General features: G+C 46.9%; 1 protein-coding gene across 1 annotated transcript in view; it reads right to left on the reverse strand.

Annotated features, from left to right (window-relative positions):
• NR1I2 (nuclear receptor subfamily 1 group I member 2) overlaps positions 1-7292 on the reverse strand; it is a 38504-nt gene extending 31212 nt beyond the window's left edge. The window contains 1 exon segment of the mRNA XM_044273393.1: positions 7201-7292. The gene's annotated coding sequence lies outside the window, so the exon portion shown is untranslated.
• Positions 7293-25080: the final 17788 nt, after the last annotated feature.

Consider the following 25080-nt stretch of genomic DNA (forward strand, 5'->3'; position numbering starts at 1 on the left):
CCATTGAAAGGCATTGATCCGGATCCGGCCTTAAGCTAAACGTCGTTTCGTCGCATTGCCGGATCTGACCTTTAGCTTTTTCTGAATGGTTACCATGGCTGCCGGGACGCTAAAGTCCTGGCAGCCATGGTAAAGTGTATTGGGGAGCAGCATACTTACCGTCCGTGCGGCTCCCGGGGTGCTTCAGAGTGACGTCAGGGCGCCCCACGCGCATGGATGACGTGATCACATGGCACATCATCCATGCGCATGGGGCGCTCTGACGTCATTCTCGAGCGCCCCGGGAGCCGCATGGACTGTAAGTATACCGCTCCCCCGCTACTACTATGGCAACCAGGACTTTAATAGCGTCCTGGCTGCCATAGTAACACTGAACGCATTTTGAAGACGGATCCGTCTTCAAATGCTTTCAGTTCACTTCCGTTTTTCCGGATCCGGCGTGTAATTCCGGCAAATGGAGTACACGCCGGATCCGGACAACGCAAGTGTGAAAGAGGCTCGGGGACCAAAACGTTGACATTTTGGGTCCATGGCCTGGAAACCCCCCAGATCTTAATCCCATTGAGAACTTGTGGTCAATCCTCAAGAGGCGGGTGGACAAACAAAAACCACTAATTCTGACAAACTCCAAGAAGTGATTATGAAAGAATGGGTTGCTATCAGTCAGGAATTGGCCCAGAAGGTGATTGAGAGCATGCGCAGTCGGATTGCAGAGGTCCTGAAAAAGAAGGGCCAACATTGCAAATACTGACTCTGCATAAATGTCCTGTAATTGGCGATAAAAGCCTCTGAAACGTATGAAGTGCGAGTAATTATATTTCACTGCATCACAGAAACAACTGAGACAAAGATCTAAAAGCAGTTTAGCAGCAAACTCTGTGAAAACTAATATTTGTGTCATTCTCAAAACTTTTGGCCACGACGGTACAGGTGAGAAGTCCTCCCCACCTGACAGGTAATAAGACATTCGGCAAACACACAGAACGGCTCAATGACAACACTGAAACGCATCAGCTCCTCTGCGACAGCACAACAGGATAGGCCCTGGTTCAGCAGGATTTATGGCAGCTTGTGTGTGAATATACACCGTATGCACTCACTACGTGAAGAGGAGTACTGGACCCTCTACAGTCCACCTCCAGGAACTTATCTGATGTCTCCCATTCTACAGCCACAGACATTAATATGGAGTTGTGCCTCATCCAGAAGATCATTTGTGAGGTCAGAACCCGATTTGGTGGAGAAGGCCCAGTGGTAATGGTAGACTGCACGGCTAGAGGCTGGATGTTATACACTGTGGTAATGGTAGACTGCACGGCTAGAGGCTGGATGGTATACACTGTGGTAATGGTAGACAGCATGGCTGGAGGCTGGATGTTATACACTGTGGTAATGGTAGACTGCACGGCTAGAGGCTGGATGTTATACACTGTGGTAATGGTAGACTGCACGGCTAGAGGCTGGATGGTATACACTGTGGTAATGGTAGACTGCATGGCTAGAGGCTGGATGTTATACACTGTGGTAATGGTAGACTGCATGGCTAGAGGCTGGATGTTATACACTGTGGTAATGGTAGACTGCACAGCTAGAGGCTGGATGTTATACACTGTGGTAATGGTAGACTGCACAGCTAGAGGCTGGATGTTATACACTGTGGTAATGGTAGACTGCACGGCTAGAGGCTGGATGTTATACACTGTGGTAATGGTAGACTGCATGGCTAGAGGCTGGATGTTATACACTGTGGTAATGGTAGACTGCATGGCTAGAGGCTGGATGTTATACACTGTGGTAATGGTAGACTGCACAGCTAGAGGCTGGATGTTATACACTGTGGTAATGGTAGACTGCACGGCTAGAGGCTGGATGTTATACACTGTGGTAATGGTAGACTGCACAGCTAGAGGCTGGATGTTATACACTGTGGTAATGGTAGACTGCACAGCTAGAGGCTGGATGTTATACACTGTGGTAATGGTAGACTGCATGGCTAGAGGCTGGATGTTATACACTGTGGTAATGGTAGACTGCATGGCTAGAGGCTGGATGTTATACACTGTGGTAATGGTAGACTGCACAGCTAGAGGCTGGATGTTATACACTGTGGTAATGGTAGACTGCACAGCTAGAGGCTGGATGTTATACACTGTGGTAATGGTAGACTGCATGGCTAGAGGCTGGATGTTATACACTGTGGTAATGGTAGACTGCATGGCTAGAGGCTGGATGTTATACACTGTGGTAATGGTAGACTGCATGGCTAGAGGCTGGATGGTATACACTGTGGGTAACCCCTCTACCTACCCCCATTCTCCTTGTGTCACCCATATATGTACCCACTCTCCTCATGTCACCAGCATATGTACCCCCACTCTCTCTGCACCCCGAGTCGCTTTTCTTCGGTGTTGGGGTGACATTGTGAGCTCGTCTTACACACAGGATCTCACAAGATGGTGACACTCCGACCTTCAGGGAGAACTCGTTAAACCTGCACAATGAGTCCTGAACGGCCGGGGGCAGGGCGGACGGGGCAGGGCGAGGTTGCCCCCAGGACACATAGAGGACTCCTATGTCCTCAGACGGGCGATTCTGGGACTAAATCTCTCACAATCCACTGGGAAGACAGAGGAAAACCTGCGGCGACCGCTACAGATTAAGGAACGCTATAGCAGTGACGCTCGGGAAGCAGCAGTTACATACTACAATAACAGGGCCCCAGATTAGTGCAGGTCCATGACATGGGGGCCCCGTGTCCCCCCCATTACTCCTTAGCAACAGTCTGGTATCTAAGGAAGGCAGTATGCGATACCTGTGTCAGAGGTCAGGGCTGCAGATGAGTGTCATGTGACCACCTCACCTCTGCTGATTGGCCCAGAGAGCTATTCCAGTTTCCGACGCCTGGACTAGGAGAATGGGTCAGGTGACCTTGCTCAGCTCTGCTGATTGGCTAAGGACTGTAGAGTAGTGTCATGTGACCTTATCAACCCTGGTTCTACTGTTTCTATGGAATCAGGCCTACAGAGAAGTATGTCATGTGACCCAACTCAGCAGTGCCAATTGGCTACAAACTGCAGAGAAGCGTCATGTGACCAGTCTTATCACTGCTGATTGGCCAAGAGATGGCACTGTATGTTTGTAAGGATTCAGGGCTGTAGTGAAGAGGCTATAATAGATTAGAAGGGCCCGATGCTGCTCGGCCATCACCCAGATGTCCCTAGAATCACTATTGTCCCCGAGACTCTTCAGTGTCCTACACTTTTGTGTCCGTTTTTCTTCTTACAGTCCCCTTTATATCACAGATATCTAGAAGGCTGACAGGGGCGCCGCACTGCGGTCGCCATGGTAACGAGCCTGACAGATGAACGGGCTGTTATAAGGGCTGGTGACAGGAGGGTCCTGACAAGGGGCACCTGGGCGCTTTCTGCGCCGTATTTCACCACATTTTGGCTGCTGAAAACATGGACTTGTTGTCAACGTCCCCCCATATGTAAATCCCGGTTGTCATAGTAACAGAGATGCAATGGTGGTGGTAACAGGGGCAGCACTGAGCCTGTAGGGGAGTTGTAACTGGTCCACACTGGGAAGATGCAGGTAAATGGCGTATACCTGTCCCTATAGAAAGATATACCATCCTCAACACTCAGGGGAGGTGCAGATATGAGGAGGCACAGATATGAGGAGGCACAGATATGAGGAGGCACAGATAACCGTATACCTGCCCCTATAGAAACATATACCATCCTCCCGAAACTCAGGGGAGGTGCAGATAACCGTATACCTGCCCCTATAGAAAGATATACCATCCCCGACACTCAGGGGAGGCGCAGATATAAGGAGGCGCAGATAACCGTGTACCTGCCCCTATAGAAATATATACCATCCCCAACACTCAGGGGAGGCGCAGATATAAGGAGGCACAGATAACCGTATACCAGCCCCTATAGAAACATATACCATCCCCCGACACTCAGGGGAGGCGCAGATATAAGGAGGCACAGATAACCGTATACCAGCCCCTATAGAAACATATACCATCCTCGACACTCAGGGGAGGCACAGATATAAGGAGGCGCAGATATAAGGAGGCGCAGATAACCGTATACCAGCCCCTATAGAAACATATACCATCCCCGACACTCAGGGGAGGCACAGATATAAGGAGGCGCAGATATAAGGAGGCGCAGATATAAGGAGGCACAGATAACCGTATACCAGCCCCTATAGAAACATATACCATCCCCGACACTCAGGGGAGGTGCAGATATAAGGAGGCACAGATAACCGTGTACCTGCCCCTATAGAAATATATACCATCCCCCGACACACAGGAGAGCGCAGATATAAGGAGGCACAGATAACCGTATACCTGCCCCTATAGAAATATATACCATCCCCCGACACTCAGGGGAGGCGCAGCTGGCATCCGAGAGTCTCTTTACATCAATGCATCGTCTTCCTGAAAGCTGCAGAGAAAAGTGAGGACCTTCTATGTCCAGTGTATGGTCCCGACCACCTGCGGCTGCGCCGCCCCCTCCCCCACAATCACTGCAGAACATTTTCCGGAGTCCATCTTCGGGGTGAAAGGCGCTGCTATTGCTGTGATCAGAGTAGAGAGAGCGGGACACACGCGCTATATAACAGGTTAGACGGAGGAGACCCTATACGATATGTGGACAGCAGTATATATTACATACTCCCCCTAGCTACACTGGCTATCCTGCGACATAGATTTGTATAGGGATTTCTCTACGTATTTTAAAGGCTGTGTATTATAAGTTACTATTCCACACTATATACCCTATATAAACACCTCTATATTATAACCTGTATACACCCCTATATTACACTACTCACAAAAAGTTTGGGATATTTGGCTTTTGGGTGAAATTTATGGAAATGTAAGACATTCCGGCTCCAGTGATATCATATGATGACAGTCGGGCATTTAGGAAGAAGCAGCGATGGTCATCTCCTCCACTCAGAAGCCGACCCCAGTGCTGGGTACACCGCCACAAAATGTCCGTGTCTCAGGAACGTGTCCTGTGGCCTTGAGCATCAATTCCAGCTTGACTACAATGTCTCCAGTCTCCAGCAGCCGTTCCCTAATGATGGGACCTCGATGAGCCGGTAAATTGTCCTCCATGAAGATGACATTAGGCCGGTGTTGTTCCTGCAGAGGCACAATGACTGGATTACTGATGTTCTTCAGGTGGTCTGGGCTGTCACTGGACCCTTCACAGTGTAGGACAGTTCTGTATGGACCAGACACACCGGCCCGCACTGTGACACCACCACAGGCTCGTCTGGTGACCACAGTGGCTGATGCAGAGCGCTCTCCTTGATGTCTCCATCATTTCGGCTCAGTGCGAATCGACTTTCATCAGTGAACAGCGCTGAGGCCACCGGTCCCTCGTCAGTGTAGATGCTCCCTGGCCCATATAAGACGATGACGCCTGTCACTCTTCCAGTCTCTGCATCTCTGATACAACCTGCTGATGACTCTCTGTGACACTAAGCTCAGTGGCCACTTCCATCTGAGAACATCCTGCTTGAAGCCACGCACTGACGAGGTCCTGTTCATCAATTGTTAGGTGTCGTCTTGGTCTCATGATGTCACAGTGTGAGCAGCATGATGAGGAGGACTGTTTAATACCAATTCTAATGGAACCAGGACATTTATTAGGCGATTCATGGTGTGAATTTTGCCATTAAGCTCCTTTTCAGAGAACAGCAAGTTGTGCAAAAAGTTCTGAAATGCTGAGCAGTTGGACATGAGCTTTCAGAAGGTCAGAGAAGGTCACATTGAGTTCTCCTGTAAAGGTTAGAGGTAGGGATGGGCGAATTTCCGCTTATGAAATTTGTTCACACTTCATTTGGTGGTAAAAGCAGAACTGCGTTGTGGCTTCTGTTACCACGGATCATAACGCAATTCTATGACGGAATGTCTTTAGAGGCGTTCCGTTATTCATTCCGCCATAATAGAAGTCTATGGGCTGCAAAACGGATCCGGACTCGGGGGCTCAGCGCCAGGACTCGGGGGCTCAGCGCCAGGACTCGGGGGCTCAGCGCCAGGACTCGGGGGCTCAGCGCCAGGACTCGGGGGCTCAGCGCCAGGACTCCCCTGCATAAAGGAAATGGGAAGGATCCGTTTTGCAGCCCATAGACTTCTATTATGGCGGAATGAATAACGGAACGCCTCTAAAGACATTCCGTCATAGACATGCGTTATGGTCGGTGGTAACGGAATAATCCATTACGCAATTCTGCGTCTACCACCAAACGAAGTGTGAACAAATTCCATAAGCGGAAATTCGCTCATCTCTAAAGGTCCCATTAAGTTCTCCCGTAAAGGTTAGAGGGCATTTTAGATTCATCCTAAAATTTCACCCACAACTAAATATCCAAAACTTTTTGTGAATAGTGTATGAACATTATACACCCCCTATATCATAGATACACTATATACCCATCCCATATATTACACACATGTACATTATATACTATATCTCCCCTATATGTACATTATACACATGTAGTCCCCACATCCAGGGTCAGGAGAGAGTTTGGCCCCCGGATCCAGGGTCAGGAGAGAGTTTGGCCCCCGAATCAGGATCAGCAGAGAGTTTGGCCCCCGAATCAGGGTCAGCAGAGAGTTTGGCCCCGGATCTAGTGTCAGGTGAGAGTTTGGCCCCCGGATCCAGGGTCAGGTAAGAGTTTGGCCCCGGATCTAGTGTCAGGTGAGAGTTTGGCCCCCGGATCCAGGGTCAGGTAAGAGTTTGGCCCCGGATCTAGTGTCAGGTGAGAGTTTGGCCCCCGGATCCAGGGTCAGGTAAGAGTTTGGCCCCGGATCCAGGGTCAGGTAAGAGTTTAGCCCCCGGAACCAGGGTCAGCAGAGAGTTTGGCCCCCTAATCAGGGTCAGCAGAGAGTTTGGCCCCCTAATCAGGGTCAGCAGAGAGTTTGGCCCCCTAATCAGGGTCAGCAGAGAGTTTGGCCCCGGATCTAGTGTCAGGTGAGAGTTTGGCCCCCGGATCCAGGGTCAGGTAAGAGTTTGGCCCCGGATCTAGTGTCAGGTGAGAGTTTGGCCCCCGGATCCAATTCCAGGAAGCAAGATCAGGTGGCGGGGTGGGTGACCCCCGGCTGCCGCTAGGTGTGTGGCTCCGGGACGCGGGGCCCTCTGCTCCTCGCCCAGCACTCACCTGTGCTCCCGGGCAGGATCCGGTGCTGGAGCCGGCGGTGTCTGCGGTCCCGGGGCTGCGCTCTCCTCCAGTCCGGGATTCCCACACTGACAGCGGACGCCACTCTGGAAGTAGCCTGGAGCACGGGCAGCCAATCACAAGAGAGGAGGCGGGACCTGGACGGACAATAGCCAATCATGAGGGAACGGGCGGGGCTATGTTAATGCGTGACGTCATCACACTCAGGTATTTTCTTGCCACTTATAGGTGTGATGTAAACACTGTACTGTAATATATAATAACTGTCATATCTCACCTGTACTGTAATATATAATAACTGTCATATCTCACCGGTACTGTAATATTATATAACTGTCATATCTCACCTGTACTGTAATATTATATAACTGTCATATCTCACCTGTACTGTAATATATAACTGTCATATCTCACCTGTACTGTAATATATAATAACTGTCATATCTCACCTGTACTGTAATATTATATAACTGTCATATCTCACCTGTACTGTAATATATAACTGTCATATCTCACCTGTACTGTAATATATAATAACTGTCATATCTCACCTGTACTGTCATATCTCACCTGTACTGTAATATATAATAACTGTCATATCTCACCTGTACTGTAATATATAATAACTGTCATATCTCACCTGTACTGTCATATCTCACCTGTACTGTAATATATAATAACTGTCATATCTCACCTGTACTGTCATATCTCACCGGTACTGTAATATTATATAACTCTATTATATAACAACTGTAATATCACACCTGTACTGTCATATTATATAAAAACTGTAATATCTCACCTGTACTGTAATATTATATAACAACTGTAATATCACAGCTGTACGGTAATATTATATAATACTCCACCCAGTGGTGCATGGAGGCTTATTTTTCAGACAATGTTTTATGGGATAAAAGTATGTAAATCAGGGCTATATTAAATGGAATCTGTCAGCAGTTTTATATTCTGTCTGAGGCCATATAAACTGATAACCGATCCCCTAAGGGCTCATGCACAAAAACTGATATTTTTTTAGTTTCCGTTCTGGATTTTTTGCGGCCCTTATGTGGGACCATTCACTTCAATGGGGCCACCAAAAAATGGAAATGTGTGTCCCCTGTCTGCACGTCCGATCCACAAGAGAATACATCGTGTCCTATTACTGCTCTATAGAGACAATGCAGAAGGCGCACGGCGGTGTCCGCGGTTGGTGGATCTGCACCGGTCGTGTGTATGAGCCCTTGTGTGACGCAGGATCGTTTTCAATTAAAATTAGTCTTTTTTGGGATTATAACCCCTTGTTCTGTTTTATCAAATACATACATATTGTATAAGTTAAGGATATAACAAATTTCTGTTAAAAAAAACGTAAAATATAGAAAAATATATAATATAACATTGATTTGACCCGGTCATTTAGATAAAATCAGTATTGCGCCGAGTGTGGGAGTCCTCATATTCATCAGCCTTGGGGGGAAAGGGAATCTGGGAGGGTCTGGACACAGGGGGATCTGAGAGGGTCCGGCCACACGGGGATCTGCGAGGGTCCGGCCACACGGGGATCTGCGAGGGTCCGGCCACACGGGGATCTGCGAGGGTCCGGCCACACGGGGATCTGCGAGGGTCCGGCCACACGGGGATCTGCGAGGGTCCGGCCACACGGGGATCTGCGAGGGTCCGGCCACACGGGGATCTGCGAGGGTCCGGCCACACGGGGATCTGCGTGGGTCCGGCCACACGGGGATCTGCGAGGGTCCGGCCACACGGGGATCTGCGAGGGTCCGGCCACACGGGGATCTGCGAGGGTCCGGCCACACGGGGATCTGCGAGGGTCCGGCCACACGGGGATCTGCGAGGGTCCGGCCACACGGGGATCTGCGAGGGTCCGGCCACACGGGGATCTGCGAGGGTCCGGCCACACGGGGATCTGCGAGGGTCCGGCCACACAGGGATCTGCGAGGGTCCGGCCACACGGGGATCTGCGAGGGTCCGGCCACACGGGGATCTGCGAGGGTCCGGCCCCTCTGTTCAATATTGATGACTAATCCTCTCCTGTGTGATACTGACTGCTGAGCTGTGTATCTAATACTATCCTGTGTGATACTGTCTGCTGAGCTGTGTATCTAATCCTATCCTGTGTGATACTGTCTGCTGAGCTGTGTATCTAATCCTATCCTGTGTGATACTGTCTGCTGAGCTGTGTATCTAATCCTATCCTGTGTGATACTGTCTGCTGAGCCGTGTATCTAATCCTGTCCTGTGTGATACTGTCTGCTGAGCTGTGTATCTAATCCTATCCTGTGTAAGACTGTCTGCTGAGCTGTGTATCTAATCCTATCCTGTGTGATACTGTCTGCTGAGCTGTGTATCTAATCCTATCCTGTGTGATACTGTCTGCTGAGCTGTGTATCTAATCCTATCCTGTGTGATACTGTCTGCTGAGCTGTGTATCTAATCCCTATCCTGTGTGATACTGTCTGCTGAGCTGTGTATCTAATCCTATCCTGTGTGATACTGTCTGCTGAGCTGTGTATCTAATCCTATCCTGTGTGATACTGTCTGCTGAGCTGTGTATCTAATCCTATCCTGTGTGATACTGTACTGCTGAGCTGTGTATCTAATCCTATCCTGTGTGATACTGTCTGCTGAGCCTGTGTATCTAATCCTATCCTGTGTGATACTGTCTGCTGAGCCGTGTATCTAATCCTATCCTGTGTGATACTGTCTGCTGAGCCGTGTATCTAATCCTATCCTGTGTGATACTGTCTGCTGAGCTGTGTATCTAATCCTATCCTGTGTAACACTGACTGATGAGCTGTGTATCTAATCCTATCCTGTGTGATACTGTCTGCTGAGCTGTGTATCTAATCCTATCCTGTGTGATACTGTCTGCTGAGCTGTGTATCTAATCCTATCCTGTGTGATACTGTCTGCTGAGCTGTGTATCTAATCCTATCCTGTGTGATACTGTCTGCTGAGCCGTGTATCTAATCCTATCCTGTGTGATACTGTCTGCTGAGCTGTGTATCTAATCCTATCCTGTGTGATACTGTCTGCTGAGCTGTGTATCTAATCCTATCCTGTGTGATACTGTCTGCTGAGCTGTGTATCTAATCCTATCCTGTGTGATACTGTCTGCTGAGCTGTGTATCTAATCCTATCCTGTGTGATACTGTCTGCTGAGCTGTGTATCTAATCCTATCCTGTGTGATACTGTCTGCTGAGCTGTGTATCTAATCCTATCCTGTGTGATACTGTCTGCTGAGCTGTGTATCTAATCCTATCCTGTGTGATACTGTCTGCTGAGCTGTGTATCTAATCCTATCCTGTGTGATACTGTCTGCTGAGCTGTGTATCTAATCCTATCCTGTGTGATACTGTCTGCTGAGCTGTGTATCTAATCCTATCCTGTGTGATACTGTCTGCTGAGCTGTGTATCTAATCCTATCCTGTGTGATACTGTCTGCTGAGCTGTGTATCTAATCCTATCCTGTGTGATACTGTCTGCTGAGCTGTGTATCTAATCCTATCCTGTGTGATACTGTCTGCTGAGCTGTGTATCTAATCCTATCCTGTGTGATACTGTCTGCTGAGCTGTGTATCTAATCCTATCCTGTGTGATACTGTCTGCTGAGCTGTGTATCTAATCCTATCCTGTGTGATACTGTCTGCTGAGCTGTGTATCTAATCCTATCCTGTGTGATACTGTCTGCTGAGCTGTGTATCTAATCCTATCCTGTGTGATACTGTCTGCTGAGCTGTGTATCTAATCCTATCCTGTGTGATACTGTCTGCTGAGCTGTGTATCTAATCCTATCCTGTGTGATACTGTCTGCTGAGCTGTGTATCTAATCCTATCCTGTGTGATACTGTCTGCTGAGCTGTGTATCTAATCCTATCCTGTGTGATACTGTCTGCTGAGCTGTGTATCTAATCCTATCCTGTGTGATACTGTCTGCTGAGCTGTGTATCTAATCCTATCCTGTGTGATACTGTCTGCTGAGCTGTGTATCTAATCCTATCCTGTGTGATACTGTCTGCTGAGCTGTGTATCTAATCCTATCCTGTGTGATACTGTCTGCTGAGCTGTGTATCTAATCCTATCCTGTGTGATACTGTCTGCTGAGCTGTGTATCTAATCCTATCCTGTGTGATACTGTCTGCTGAGCTGTGTATCTAATCCTATCCTGTGTGATACTGTCTGCTGAGCTGTGTATCTAATCCTATCCTGTGTGATACTGTCTGCTGAGCTGTGTATCTAATCCTATCCTGTGTGATACTGTCTGCTGAGCTGTGTATCTAATCCTATCCTGTGTGATACTGTCTGCTGAGCTGTGTATCTAATCCTATCCTGTGTGATACTGTCTGCTGAGCTGTGTATCTAATCCTATCCTGTGTGATACTGTCTGCTGAGCTGTGTATCTAATCCTATCCTGTGTGATACTGTCTGCTGAGCTGTGTATCTAATCCTATCCTGTGTGATACTGTCTGCTGAGCTGTGTATCTAATCCTATCCTGTGTGATACTGTCTGCTGAGCTGTGTATCTAATCCTATCCTGTGTGATACTGTCTGCTGAGCTGTGTATCTAATCCTATCCTGTGTGATACTGTCTGCTGAGCTGTGTATCTAATCCTATCCTGTGTGATACTGTCTGCTGAGCTGTGTATCTAATCCTATCCTGTGTGATACTGTCTGCTGAGCTGTGTATCTAATCCTATCCTGTGTGATACTGTCTGCTGAGCTGTGTATCTAATCCTATCCTGTGTGATACTGTCTGCTGAGCTGTGTATCTAATCCTATCCTGTGTGATACTGTCTGCTGAGCTGTGTATCTAATCCTATCCTGTGTGATACTGTCTGCTGAGCTGTGTATCTAATCCTATCCTGTGTGATACTGTCTGCTGAGCTGTGTATCTAATCCTATCCTGTGTGATACGTCTGCTGAGCTGTGTATCTAATCCTATCCTGTGTGATACTGTCTGCTGAGCTGTGTATCTAATCCTATCCTGTGTGATACCGTCTGCTGAGCTGTGTATCTAATCCTATCCTGTGTGATACTGTCTGCTGAGCTGTGTATCTAATCCTGTCCTGTGTGATACTGTCTGCTGAGCTGTGTATCTAATCCTATCCTGTGTGATACGTCTGCTGAGCTAGTGTATCTAATCCTATCCTGTGTGATACTGTCTGCTGAGCTGTGTATCTAATCCTATCCTGTGTGATACAGTCTGCTGACCTGTGTATCTAATCCTATCCTGTGTGATACTGTCTGCTGAGCTGTGTATTAATCCTATCCTGTGTGATACTGTCTGCTGAGCTGTGTATCTAATCCTATCCTGTGTGATACTGTCTGCTGAGCTGTGTATCAATCCTATCCTGTTGATACTGTCTGCTGAGCTGTGTATCTAATCCTATCCTGTGTGATACTGTCTGCTGAGCTGTGTATCTAATCCTCTCCTGTGTGATACTGTCTGCTGAGCGGTGTATCTAATCCTATCCTGTGTGATACAGTCTGCTGAGCTGTGTATCTAATCCTATCCTGTGTGATACTGTCTGCTGAGCTGTGTATCTAATCCTATCCTGTGTGATACTGTCTGCTGAGCTGTGTATCTAATCCTATCCTGTGTGATACTGTCTGCTGAGCTGTGTATCTAATCCTATCCTGTGTGATACTGTCTGCTGAGCTGTGTATCTAATCCTATCCTGTGTGATACGTCTGCTGAGCTGTGTATCTAATCCTATCCTGTGTGATACTGTCTGCTGAGCTGTGTATCTAATCCTATCCTGTGTGATACCTGTCTGCTGAGCTGTGTATCTAATCCTATCCTGTGTGATACTGTCTGCTGAGCTGTGTATCTAATCCTATCCTGTGTGATACTGTCTGCTGAGCTGTGTATCTAATCCTATCCTGTGTGATACTGTCTGCTGAGCTGTGTATCTAATCCTATCCTGTGTGATACTGTCTGCTGAGCTGTGTATCTAATCCTATCCTGTGTGATACTGTCTGCTGAGCTGTGTATCTAATCCTATCCTGTGTGATACTGTCTGCTGAGCTGTGTATCTAATCCTATCCTGTGTGATACTGTCTGCTGAGCTGTGTATCTAATCCTATCCTGTGTGATACAGTCTGCTGAGCTGTGTATCTAATCCTATCCTGTGTGATACTGTCCTGCTGAGCTGTGTATCTAATCCTATCCTGTGTGATACTGTCTGCTGAGCTGTGTATCTAATCCTATCCTGTGTGATACCGTCTGCTGAGCTGTGTATCTAATCCTATCCTGTGTGATACCGTCTGCTGAGCTGTGTATCTAATCCTAGTCTGTGTGATACTGTCTGCTGAGCTGTGTATCTAATCCTATCCTGTGTGATACCGTCTGCTGAGCTGTGTATCTAATCCTATCCTGTGTGATACGTCTGCTGAGCTGTGTATCTAATCCTATCCTGTGTGATACTGTCTGCTGAGCTGTGTATCTAATCCTATCCTGTGTGATACTGTCTGCTGAGCTGTGTATCTAATCCTATCCTGTGTGATACTGTCTGCTGAGCTGTGTATCTAATCCTATCCTGTGTGATACCGTCTGCTGAGCTGTGTATCTAATCCTATCCTGTGTGATACTGTCTGCTGAGCTGTGTATCTAATCCTATCCTGTGTGATACTGTCTGCTGAGCTGTGTATCTAATCCTATCCTGTGTGATACTGTCTGCTGATAAGCTTGCCTGCTGAGCTTATCTAATCCTATCCTGTGTGATACTGTCTGCTGAGCTGTGTATCTAATCCTATCCTGTGTGATACCGTCTGCTGAGCTGTGTATCTAATCCTATCCTGTGTGATACTGTCTGCTGAGCTGTGTATCTAATCCTATCCTGTGTGATACTGTCTGCTGAGCTGTGTATCTAATCCTATCCTGTGTGATACCGTCTGCTGAGCTGTGTATCTAATCCTATCCTGTGTGATACTGTCCTGCTGAGCTGTGTATCTAATCCTATCCTGTGTGATACCGTCTGCTGAGCTGTGTATCTAATCCTATCCTGTGTGATACCGTCTGCTGAGGCTGTGTATCTAATCCTATCCTGTGTGATACTGTCTGCTGAGCTGTGTATCTAATCCTATCCTGTGTGATACTGTCTGCTGAGCTGTGTATCTAATCCTATCCTGTGTGATACTGTCTGCTGAGCTGTGTATCTAATCCTATCCTGTGTGATACCTGTCTGCTGAGCTGTGTATCTAATCCTATCCTGTGTGATACTGTCTGCTGAGCTGTGTATCTAATCCTATCCTGTGTGATACTGTCTGCTGAGCTGTGTATCTAATCCTATCCTGTGTGATACTGTCTGCTGAGCTGTGTATCTAATCCTATCCTGTGTGATACTGTCTGCTGAGCTGTGTATCTAATCCTATCCTGTGTGATACTGTCTGCTGAGCTGTGTATCTAATCCTATCCTGTGTGATACTGTCTGCTGAGCTGTGTATCTAATCCTATCCTGTGTGATACCGTCTGCTGAGCTGTGTATCTAATCCTATCCTGTGTGATACCGTCTGCTGAGCTGTGTATCTAATCCTATCCTGTGTGATACCGTCTGCTGAGCTGTGTATCTAATCCTATCCTGTGTGATACCGTCTGCTGAGCTGTGTATCTAATCCTATCCTGTGTGATACTGTCTGCTGAGCTGTGTATCTAATCCTATCCTGTGTGATACTGTCTGCTGAGCTGTGTATCTAATCCTATCCTGTGTGATACTGTCTGCTGAGCTGTGTATCTAATCCTATCCTGTGTGATACTGTCTGCTGAGCTGTGTATCTAATCCTATCCTGTGTGATACTGTCTGCTGAGGCTGTGTATCTAATCCTATCCTGTGTGATACTGTCTGCTGAGCTGTGTATCTAATCCTATCCTGTGTGATACTGTCTGCTGAGGCTGTGTATCTAATCCTATCCTGTGTGATACTGTCTGCTGAGCTGTGTATCTAATCCTATCCTGTGTGATACCGTCTGCTGAGCTGTGTATCTAATCCTATCCTGTGTGATACCGTCTGCTGAGCTGTGTATCTAATCCTATCCTGTGTGATACTGTCTGCTGAGCTGTGTATCTAATCCTATCCTGTGTGATACTGTCTGCTGAGGCTGTGTATCTAATCCTATCCTGTGTGATACTGTCTGCTGAGCTGTGTATCTAATCCTATCCTGTGTGATACTGTCTGCTGAGCTGTGTATCTAATCCTATCCTGTGTGATACTGTCTGCTGAGCTGTGTATCTAATCCTATCCTGTGTGATACTGTCTGCTGAGCTGTGTATCTAATCCTATCCTGTGTGATACTGTCTGCTGAGCTGTGTATCTAATCCTATCCTGTGTGATACTGTCTGCTGAGCTGTGTATCTAATCCTATCCTGTGTGATACTGTCTGCTGAGCTGTGTATCTAATCCTATCCTGTGTGATACTGTCTGCTGAGCTGTGTATCTAATCCTATCCTGTGTGATACTGTCTGCTGAGCTGTGTATCTAATCCTATCCTGTGTGATACTGTCTGCTGAGCTGTGTATCTAATCCTATCCTGTGTGATACTGTCTGCTGAGCTGTGTATCTAATCCTATCCTGTGTGATACTGTCTGCTGAGCTGTGTATCTAATCCTATCCTGTGTGATACTGTCTGCTGAGCTGTGTATCTAATCCTATCCTGTGTGATACTGTCTGCTGAGCTGTGTATCTAATCCTATCCTGTGTGATACTGTCTGCTGAGCTGTGTATCTAATCCTATCCTGTGTGATACTGTCTGCTGAGCTGTGTATCTAATCCTATCCTGTGTGATACTGTCTGCTGAGCTGTGTATCTAATCCTATCCTGTGTGATACTGTCTGCTGAGCTGTGTATCTAATCCTCTCCTGTGTGATACTGTCTGCTGAGCTGTGTATCTAATCCTATCCTGTGTGATACTGTCTGCAGAGCTGTGTATCTAATCCTATCCTGTGTGATACTGTCTGCTGAGCTGTGTATCTAATCCTATCCTGTGTGATACTGCCTGCTGAGCTGTGTATCTAATCCTATCCTGTGTGATACTGTCTGCTGAGCTGTGTATCTAATCCTCTCCTGTGTGATACTGTCTGCTGTGCTGTGTATCTAATCCTATCCTGTGTGATACTGTCTGCTGAGCTGTGTATCTAATCCTATCCTGTGTGATACAGCCTGCTGAGCTGTGTATCTAATCCTGTCCTGTGTGATACTGTCTGCTGAGCTGTGTATCTAATCCTATCCTGTGTGATACTGTCTGCTGAGCTGTGTATCTAATCCCTATCCTGTGTTAGCTATCCATCCTGTGTACTGCTGCTGAGCTGTGTATCTAATCCCTATCCTGTGTGATACTGTCTGCTGAGCTGTGTATCTAATCCTATCCTGTGTGATACTGTCTGCTGAGCTGTGTATCTAATCCTATCCTGTGTGATACTGTCTGCTGAGCCGTGTATCTAATCCTCTCAGGTGATACTGTCGCTGTATCTCATCTTCTCATGTGATACTGTCGGTGTATCTCATCCTCATGTGATACTGTTGGCTGTATCTCCTCTCATGTGATACTGTCAGCTGTATCTCATCCTGTCATGTGATACTGTCAGCTGTATCTCATCCTGTCATGTGATACTGTCGGCTGTATCTTATCCTCTCAGGTGATACTGTCAGCTGTATCTCATCCAGTCATGTGATACTGTCGGCTGTATCTTACCCTATCATGTGATACTGTCGCTGTATCTCATCCTCTCAGGTGATACTGTCAGCTGTATCTCATCCTCTCATGTGATACTGTCAGCTGTATCTCATCCTCTCATGTGATACTGTCGGCTGTATCTTATCCTCTCATGTGATACTGTCGGCTGTATCTCATCCTCTCAGGTGATACTGTCGGCTGTATCTCATCCTCTCATGTGATACTGTCGGCTGTATCTCATCCTCTCAGGTGATACTGTCGCTGTATCTCATCCTCTCAGGTGATACTGTCGGCTGTATCTAATCTTCTCATGTGATACTGTCGGCTGTATCTCATCCTCTCAGGTGATACTGTCGGCTGTATCTTATCCTCGCATGTGATACTGTCGGCTGTATCTCATCCTCTCAGGTGATACTGTCGGCTGTATCTCATCTTGTCAAGTGATACTGTCGGCTGTATCTCATCCTCTCAGGTGATACTGTCGGCTGTATCTCATCTTGTCAAGTGATACTGTCGGCTGTATCTCATCTCATGTGATACTGTCGGCTGTATCTCATCTTCTCATGTGATCCTGTCGGCTGTATCTTATCTTCTCATGTGATACTGTCGGCTGTATCTCATCCTCTCAGGTGATACTGTCGGCTGTATCTCATCCTCTCAGGTGATACTGTCGGCTGTATCTCATCCTCTCAAGTGATACTGTCAGCTGTATCTTATCCTCTAATGTAATACTGTCGCTGTATCTCATCCTCTCAGGTGATACTGTCGCTGTATCTTATCCTGTCATGTGATACAGTCGGCTGTATCTCATCCTGTCAGGTGATACTGTCGGCTGTATCTCATCCTCTCAGGTGATACTGTCGCTGTATCTTATCCTGTCATGTGATACAGTCGGCTGTATCTCATCCTGTCAGGTGATACTGTCAGCTGTATCTCATCCTCTCATGTGATACTGTCGGCTGTATCTCATCCTCTCAGGTGATACTGTCGCTGTATCTCATCCTGTCATGTGACACTTTCGGCTGTATCTCATCCTGTCATGTGATACTGTCAGCTGTATCTCATCCTCTCAGGTGATACTGTCAGCTGTATCTCATCCTCTCAGGTGATACTGTCGGCTGTATCTCATCCTCTCAGGTGATACTGTCAGCTGTATCTTATCCTCTAATGTTATACTGTCGCTGTATCTCATCCTCTTATGTGATACTGTCAGCTGTATCTCATCCTCTCAGGTGATACTGTCAGCTGTATCTTATCCTCTCAGGTGATACTGTCGGCTGTATCTCATCCTGTCATGTGATACTGTCGGCTGTATCTCATCCTCTCATGTGATACTGTCGGCTGTATCTCATCCTCTCAGGTGATACTGTCGCTGTATCATATCCTCTCAGGTGATACTGTCGCTGTATCTCATCCTTTCATGTGATACTGTCGGCTGTATCTCATCCTCTCAGGTGATACTGTCGCTGTATCTCATCCTCTCAGGTGATACTGTCGGCTGTATCTCATCCTCTCAGGTGATACTGTCGGCTGTATCTCCTCCTCTCATGTGATACTGTTGGCTGTATCTCATCCTCTCATGTAATACTGTCGCTGTATCTCATCCTCTCAGGTGATACTGTCGCTGTATCTCATCCTGTCATGTGATACTGTCGGCTGCATCTTATCCTCTCATGTGATACTGTCGCTGTATCTCATCCTCTCAGGTGATACTGTCAGCTGTATCTCATCCTTTCATGTGATACTGTCGACTGTATCTCATCTTCTCATGTGATACTGTCAGCTGTATCTCATCCTCTCAGGTGATACTGTCGGCTGTATCTCATCCTCTCAGGTGATACTGTCGGTTGTATCTCATCCTCTCAGGTGATACTGTCGGCTGTATCTAATCTTCTCATGTGATACTGTCGGCTGTATCTCATCCTCTCAGGTGATACTGTCGGCTGTATCTTATCCTCGCATGTGATACTGTCGGCTGTATCTCATCCTCTCAGGTGATACTGTCGGCTGTATCTCATCTTGTCAAGTGATACTGTCGGCTGTATCTCATCTCATGTGATACTGTCGGCTGTATCTCATCTTCTCATGTGATCCTGTCGGCTGTATCTTATCTTCTCATGTGATACTGTCGGCTGTATCTCATCCTCTCAGGTGATACTGTCAGCTGTATCTTATCCTCGCATGTGATAATGTCGACTGTATCTCAACCTCTCAGGTGATACTGTCGGCTGTATCTCATCCTCTCAGGTGATACTGTCGGCTGTATCTCATCCTCTCAGGTGATACTGTCAGCTGTATCTTATCCTCTAATGTGATACTGTCGCTGTATCTCATCCTCTCAGGTGATACTGTCGCTGTATCTTATCCTGTCATGTGATACCGTCGGCTGTATCTCATCCTGTCAGGTGATACTGTCGGCTGTATCTCATCCTCTCAGGTGATACTGTCGCTGTATCTTATCCTGTCATGTGATACAGTCGGCTGTATCTCATCCTGTCAGGTGATACTGTCGGCTGTATCTCATCCTCTCATGTGATACTGTCGGCTGTATCTCATCCTCTCAGGTGATACTGTCGCTGTATCTCATCCTGTCATGTGACACTTTCGGCTGTATCTCATCCTGTCATGTGATACTGTCAGCTGTATCTCATCCTCTCAGGTGATACTGTCGGCTGTATCTCCTCCTCTTATGTGATACTGTTGGCTGTATCTCATCCTCTCATGTAATACTGTCGCTGTATCTCATCCTCTCAGGTGATACTGTCGCTGTATCTCATCCTGTCATGTGATACTGTCGGCTGCATCTTATCCTCTCATGTGATACTGTCGCTGTATCTCATCCTCTCAGGTGATACTGTTAGCTGTATCTCATCCTTTCATGTGATACTGTCGGCTGTATCTCATCTTCTCATGTGATACTGTCAGCTGTATCTCATCCTCTCAGGTGATACTGTCGGCTGTATCTCATCCTCTCAGGTGATACTGTCGGTTGTATCTCATCCTCTCAGGTGATACTGTCGGCTGTATCTAATCTTCTCATGTGATACTGTCGGCTGTATCTCATCCTCTCAGGTGATACTGTCGGCTGTATCTTATCCTCGCATGTGATACTGTCGGCTGTATCTCATCCTCTCAGGTGATACTGTCGGCTGTATCTCATCTTGTCAAGTGATACTGTCGGCTGTATCTCATCTCATGTGATACTGTCGGCTGTATCTCATCTTCTCATGTGATCCTGTCGGCTGTATCTTATCTTCTCATGTGATACTGTCGGCTGTATCTCATCCTCTCAGGTGATACTGTCAGCTGTATCTTATCCTCGCATGTGATAATGTCGACTGTATCTCATCCTCTCAGGTGATACTGTCGGCTGTATCTCATCCTCTCAGGTGATACTGTCGGCTGTATCTCATCCTCTCAGGTGATACTGTCAGCTGTATCTTATCCTCTAATGTGATACTGTCGCTGTATCTCATCCTCTCAGGTGATACTGTCGCTGTATCTTATCCTGTCATGTGATACCGTCGGCTGTATCTCATCCTGTCAGGTGATACTGTCGGCTGTATCTCATCCTCTCAGGTGATACTGTCGCTGTATCTTATCCTGTCATGTGATACAGTCGGCTGTATCTCATCCTGTCAGGTGATACTGTCGGCTGTATCTCATCCTCTCATGTGATACTGTCGGCTGTATCTCATCCTCTCAGGTGATACTGTCGCTGTATCTCATCCTGTCATGTGACACTTTCGGCTGTATCTCATCCTGTCATGTGATACTGTCAGCTGTATCTCATCCTCTCAGGTGATACTGTCGGCTGTATCTCCTCCTCTTATGTGATACTGTTGGCTGTATCTCATCCTCTCATGTAATACTGTCGCTGTATCTCATCCTCTCAGGTGATACTGTCGCTGTATCTCATCCTGTCATGTGATACTGTCGGCTGCATCTTATCCTCTCATGTGATACTGTCGCTGTATCTCATCCTCTCAGGTGATACTGTCAGCTGTATCTCATCCTTTCATGTGATACTGTCGGCTGTATCTCATCTTCTCATGTGATACTGTCAGCTGTATCTCATCCTCTCAGGTGATACTGTCGGTTGTATCTCATCCTCTCAGGTGATACTGTTGGCTGTATCTAATCTTCTCATGTGATACTGTCGGCTGTATCTCATCCTCTCAGGTGATACTGTCGGCTGTATCTTATCCTCGCATGTGATACTGTCGGCTGTATCTCATCCTCTCAGGTGATACTGTCGGCTGTATCTCATCTTGTCAAGTGATACTGTCGGCTGTATCTCATCTCATGTGATACTGTCGGCTGTATCTCATCTTCTCATGTGATACTGTCGGCTGTATCTTATCTTCTCATGTGATACTGTCGGCTGTATCTCATCCTCTCAGGTGATACTGTCAGCTGTATCTCATCCTCTCAGGTGATACTGTCGGCTGTATCTCATCCTCTCAGGTGATACTGTCGCTGTATCTCATCCTGTCATGTGATACTGTCGGCTGTATCTCATCCTGTCATGTGATACTGTCAGCTGTATCTCATCATCTCAGGTGATACTGTTGGCTGTATCTCATCCTCTCATGTGATACTGTCGGCTGTATCTCATCCTCTCAGGTGATACTGTCGCTGTATCTCATCCTGTCATGTGATACTTTCGGCTGTATCTCATCCTGTCATGTGATACTGTCAGCTGTATCTCATCCTCTCAGGTGATACTGTCAGCTGTATCTCATCCTCTCAGGTGATACTGTCGGCTGTATCTCATCCTCTCAGGTGATACTGTCAGCTGTATCTTATCCTCTAATGTGATACTGTCGCTGTATCTCATCCTCTCATGTGATACTGTCAGCTGTATCTCATCCTCTCAGGTGATACTGTCAGCTGTATCTCCTCTCATGTGATACTGTCAGCTGTATCTCATCCTGTCATGTGATACTGTCAGCTGTATCTCATCCTGTCATGTGATACTGTCGGCTGTATCTTATCCTCTCAGGTGATACTGTCAGCTGTATCTCATCCAGTCATGTGATACTGTCGGCTGTATCTTACCCTATCATGTGATACTGTCGCTGTATCTCATCCTCTCAGGTGATACTGTCAGCTGTATCTCATCCTCTCATGTGATACTGTCAGCTGTATCTCATCCTCTCATGTGATACTGTCGGCTGTATCTTATCCTCTCATGTGATACTGTCGGCTGTATCTCATCCTCTCAGGTGATACTGTCGGCTGTATCTCATCCTCTCATGTGATACTGTCGGCTGTATCTCATCCTCTCAGGTGATACTGTCGCTGTATCTCATCCTGTCATGTGATACTGTCGGCTGTATCTTATCCTCTCATGTGATACTGTCGCTGTATCTCATCCTCTCAGGTGATACTGTCAGCTGTATCTCATCCTTTCATGTGATACTATCGGCTGTATCTCATCTTCTCATGTGATACTGTCGGTTGTATCTCATCCTCTCAGGTGATACTGTCGGCTGTATCTAATCTTCTCATGTGATACTGTCGGCTGTATCTCATCCTCTCAGGTGATACTGTCGGCTGTATCTTATCCTCGCATGTGATACTGTCGGCTGTATCTCATCCTCTCAGGTGATACTGTCGGCTGTATCTCATCTGGTCAAGTGATACTGTCGGCTGTATCTCATCCTCTCAGGTGATACTGTCGGCTGTATCTCATCCTGTCATGTGATACTGTCGGCTGTATCTCATCCTCTCATGTGATACTGTCGGCTGTATCTCATCCTCTCAGGTGATACTGTCGCTGTATCTCATCCTCTCAGGTGATACTGTCGCTGTATCTCATCCTTTCATGTGATACTGTCGGCTGTATCTCATCCTCTCAGGTGATACTGTCGCTGTATCTCATCCTCTCAGGTGATACTGTCGGCTGTATCTCATCCTCTCAGGTGATACTGTCGGCTGTATCTCCTCCTCTCATGTGATACTGTTGGCTGTATCTCATCCTCTCATGTAATACTGTCGCTGTATCTCATCCTCTCAGGTGATACTGTCGCTGTATCTCATCCTGTCATGTGATACTGTCGGCTGCATCTTATCCTCTCATGTGATACTGTCGCTGTATCTCATCCTCCCAGGTGATACTGTCAGCTGTATCTCATCCTTTCATGTGATACTGTCGGCAGTATCTCATCTTCTCATGTGATACTGTCAGCTGTATCTCATCCTCTCAGGTGATACTGTCGGCTGTATCTCATCCTCTCAGGTGATACTGTCGGTTGTATCTCATCCTCTCAGGTGATACTGTCGGCTGTATCTAATCTTCTCATGTGATACTGTCGGCTGTATCTCATCCTCTCAGGTGATACTGTCGGCTGTATCTTATCCTCGCATGTGATACTGTCGGCTGTATCTCATCCTCTCAGGTGATACTGTCGGCTGTATCTCATCTTGTCAAGTGATACTGTCGGCTGTATCTCATCTCATGTGATACTGTCGGCTGTATCTCATCTTCTCATGTGATCCTGTCGGCTGTATCTTATCTTCTCATGTGATACTGTCGGCTGTATCTCATCCTCTCAGGTGATACTGTCAGCTGTATCTTATCCTCTCAGGTGATACTGTCGGCTGTATCTCATCCTCTCAGGTGATACTGTCGGCTGTATCTCATCCTGTCATGTGATACTGTCGGCTGTATCTCATCCTCTCAGGTGATACTGTCGGCTGTATCTCATCCTCTCAGGTGATACTGTCGCTGTATCTCATCCTCTCAGGTGATACTGTCGGCTGTATCTTATCCTCGCATGTGATACTGTCGGCTGTATCTCATCCTCTCAGGTGATACTGTCGGCTGTATCTCATCTTGTCAAGTGATACTGTCGGCTGTATCTCATCTCATGTGATACTGTCGGCTGTATCTCATCTTCTCATGTGATCCTGTCGGCTGTATCTTATCTTCTCATGTGATACTGTCGGCTGTATCTCATCCTCTCAGGTGATACTGTCAGCTGTATCTTATCCTCGCATGTGATAATGTCGACTGTATCTCATCCTCTCAGGTGATACTGTCGGCTGTATCTCATCCTCTCAGGTGATACTGTCGGCTGTATCTCATCCTCTCAGGTGATACTGTCAGCTGTATCTTATCCTCTAATGTGATACTGTCGCTGTATCTTATCCTGTCATGTGATACCGTCGGCTGTATCTCATCCTGTCAGGTGATACTGTCGGCTGTATCTCATCCTCTCAGGTGATACTGTCGCTGTATCTTATCCTGTCATGTGATACAGTCGGCTGTATCTCATCCTGTCAGGTGATACTGTCGGCTGTATCTCATCCTCTCATGTGATACTGTCGGCTGTATCTCATCCTCTCAGGTGATACTGTCGCTGTATCTCATCCTGTCATGTGACACTTTCGGCTGTATCTCATCCTGTCATGTGATACTGTCAGCTGTATCTCATCCTCTCAGGTGATACTGTCGGCTGTATCTCCTCCTCTTATGTGATACTGTTGGCTGTATCTCATCCTCTCATGTAATACTGTCGCTGTATCTCATCCTCTCAGGTGATACTGTCGCTGTATCTCATCCTGTCATGTGATACTGTCGGCTGCATCTTATCCTCTCATGTGATACTGTCGCTGTATCTCATCCTCTCAGGTGATACTGTCAGCTGTATCTCATCCTTTCATGTGATACTGTCGGCTGTATCTCATCTTCTCATGTGATACTGTCAGCTGTATCTCATCCTCTCAGGTGATACTGTCGGCTGTATCTCATCCTCTCAGGTGATACTGTCGGTTGTATCTCATCCTCTCAGGTGATACTGTCGGCTGTATCTAATCTTCTCATGTGATACTGTCGGCTGTATCTCATCCTCTCAGGTGATACTGTCGGCTGTATCTTATCCTCGCATGTGATACTGTCGGCTGTATCTCATCCTCTCAGGTGATACTGTCGGCTGTATCTCATCTTGTCAAGTGATACTGTCGGCTGTATCTCATCTCATGTGATACTGTCGGCTGTATCTCATCTTCTCATGTGATACTGTCGGCTGTATCTTATCTTCTCATGTGATACTGTCGGCTGTATCTCATCCTCTCAGGTGATACTGTCAGCTGTATCTCATCCTCTCAGGTGATACTGTCGGCTGTATCTCATCCTCTCAGGTGATACTGTCGGCTGTATC

This window comes from Bufo gargarizans, unplaced genomic scaffold (genome assembly GCF_014858855.1).
Source record: "Bufo gargarizans isolate SCDJY-AF-19 unplaced genomic scaffold, ASM1485885v1 fragScaff_scaffold_645_pilon, whole genome shotgun sequence".
NCBI lineage: Eukaryota > Metazoa > Chordata > Amphibia > Anura > Bufonidae > Bufo > Bufo gargarizans.